The sequence below is a fragment of the Ursus maritimus genome (genome assembly GCF_017311325.1).
Source record: "Ursus maritimus isolate PB19 chromosome X unlocalized genomic scaffold, ASM1731132v1 scaffold_X1, whole genome shotgun sequence".
In the NCBI taxonomy this organism is placed as follows: domain Eukaryota; kingdom Metazoa; phylum Chordata; class Mammalia; order Carnivora; family Ursidae; genus Ursus; species Ursus maritimus.
The window spans coordinates 35418933-35421688 of NW_024423319.1; the positions used below are offsets into that span (position 1 = coordinate 35418933).

A 2756-nucleotide genomic window follows, 5' to 3' on the forward strand; every position below is an offset into this window, starting at 1 on the left:
ATACCAAGAAATTAAAATTAGTTATTTGTGTTCTTAAGCATTTTGGCCATCCCGATACTGAACATTTCCAGCCACTTATTTATTCATAGTTCGGACTTCCATAATTTCAATTGATTATCTCTCTCTCTTCTTTCTCTTCATGACTAAGAAATCTATTCATTTCTCAAGCAGAGGAGTTAATTATTTCTTACTGTCTTTTTCTAAATCATGGTTTCAGGACCTTGTCTTCCATAGCTAAATAAATAATTTAGGCTCCATTTCCTCCCTGTTCAACAGACAGCTATATCTTCTTGTGCAATGCCAGCTGTATCCCTGAGACGTAATGGTGAAAGAGTAAATGGATTTGGCCATATTGGACACCTAGTCACCAAGACTGCTTTTAATTCTGATGGAGTGGATACTGTCACCACCAATGACCTCAACTATATGGTCTACATGTTACTGTAATTTTTAGCATGGCAAGTTCAGTGGCACAGTCAAGGCTGAAAATGGGAGGCTTGTCATCAATGGAAAGTCCATCTCTATTTTCCAGGAGCAAGATCCTGCCAACATCAAATGGGGGTAATGCTGGTGCTCAATATGTTGCAGAGTCCACTCGTGTCTTCACTACCTTGGAGAAGGCTGGGGGGCTCACTTGAAGGGTGGAGCCAAAGGGTCATCATCCCTGTCCCTTCTGCTGATGCCCCATGGTTGTGAGGGGTGTGAACCATGAGAAGAATGAAACTCCCTCAAGAATGACCGCAATGCTTCTTGTACTACCACCACCTGCTTGCCCTTGCCCAGCCAGGGTCATCCATGAAAACTATATTGTGGAGGGACTGATGACCACAATCCATGCCATCACTACCACCAAAAAAACCGTGGATGACCCCTCTGGGAAGCTGTGGCATGATGATCAAAGGGATGCCCAGAACACCATCCCTGTTTCTACTGCCACTACTAAGGCTGTGGGCAAGGTCATCCCCAAGCTGAATGGGAATCTCACTTGTATGGCCTTCTGTGTCCTCACCCCCAATGTGTCAAACTTGAATCTGACCTGTTGCCTAGAGAAAGCTGCCAAATATAGTGACATCAAGAAGGTGGTGAGACAGGTATCAGAGGGCTCCCTAAAGAGCATCCTGGACCACACTGAGGACTAGGCTGTCTCCTGCAACTTTAAGAGTGACACCCACTTTTCCACTTCAGATTCTGGAGCAGCATTGCCCTCAACAACCACTTTTTCAAGCTTATTTTGTGGAATGACAATAAATCTGGCTACGGCAACAGGTGAATCTTATTGTCCACATAGTCTCTAAAAAGTAAGAACTCTCTGGACCACCAGCCCCAGTGAGAGCACTGGAGAGGCCCTCAGCTGCTGGGGAGTTCTTGACTCAACTCAATCCCCCCAACACACTGGGGATATCCTGACTTTGACAGTTTCCATCTCAGACCCACAAATCAGAAGAGCTTAAGGAGCCCTACTTTGTCAGGTACCATCAATAAAGTATACTATACCCAGCCTAAATAGTTTTACTTTTTCTAAATACAGTTCCTTTTATAAGAGGAATTCTGTTACCAACGGTTTAAATTATGTATTTTCACTCTGCTATCCATATTCTTTAGTTTACTTTTTATGATAACCCAGTGAACCAGGTATCATTCATTGTCTCCATTTTAAAGATTAGAAAACTAATGATGAGTTAAGTTATCTGAAGTTGGAAAATTACAGATCCAAGAGTAGAATCATAATTTGATTCCAATAACCTATAAGGGGTGTGTGTCTGTGCGTGTGTTTGTGTGTGTATATGTGTGTATGTGTATTTCTACTTATATATCTTATCCTGCTTGACTAGGAAAAATCTCAAAGCCTAGATCTGCAAAAGAAGTCATTTTCATTTATCTAGAGTAGCATATTGCCTAGAACATATAGAATTGGAGCCAATAAACATCAATTTTTTTCTATCTCTGAAATTCAGTGAAACATTCACATTTTATTTATTTGGTTTGGGTTTCTGTTTCTACATACTACTATTCTCAGAAGGAGAGAAATCATTTGACAAGTATACTCACAGAATTCTAATCTATGACTTCTAATTGAAGAGGAGTTATTAATAGCTTCAAGATGTTTTCTAAGCATATTCTTCTATAAATAAAAAATTACCAGTAAATTCAAATACTACCCTTTAGAAGCTATTAAGATGTGATTCTTTGAATGAAGTTTCCACTTCAAAATCATCAAGATATGTAGAAATAACAAAGTTAGTACTCTAAATGTGATTGGATGGGTGGGACAATTGTGATTCCTAACATTGATGTTCACATTATAGAAAACAACTGAAACTTAAGTTTTCACTTAATATAATGTATATAGAGAAAAAAATGCAGCCATAGCAAATACTTATATTTAGCACTGGAGCTTCCTCCGGCTTTTGGAGATCTTCAGTAAACATTTGCTACATCAAGCCAAATCTAGGAAGAGAAATATTTCTAATATACATGTTCATATTGACAAAATTTTGATAAAATATACTTCTCCTACAAGTAAATGAGAAAGGCCTACCTTAAAAAAAAGTTAAGAGCTAATAAAGAAAATTTTGAGTCTGATGTAAATTCCAAATTGAAGCACACTTAAGCCAGGTATCAGTAATTATCGAGGTGCCTGGTATGAAGAACTAAACCATGCTACGTCTAAGGACAAAAAAATTTATGGTTAGGCTAGCTTTGTGTCTCTTGTAAAGTTTCAGAACTGAATATATGAAATTGACTGGCAGTAGTCC

General features: G+C 38.6%; 1 pseudogene; it reads left to right on the forward strand.

Annotated features, from left to right (window-relative positions):
* Nucleotides 1-498: 498 nt before the first annotated feature.
* On the forward strand, nt 499-1330 carry LOC103679755 (annotated as a pseudogene).
* The last annotated feature ends 1426 nt before the right edge of the window (nt 1331-2756 follow it).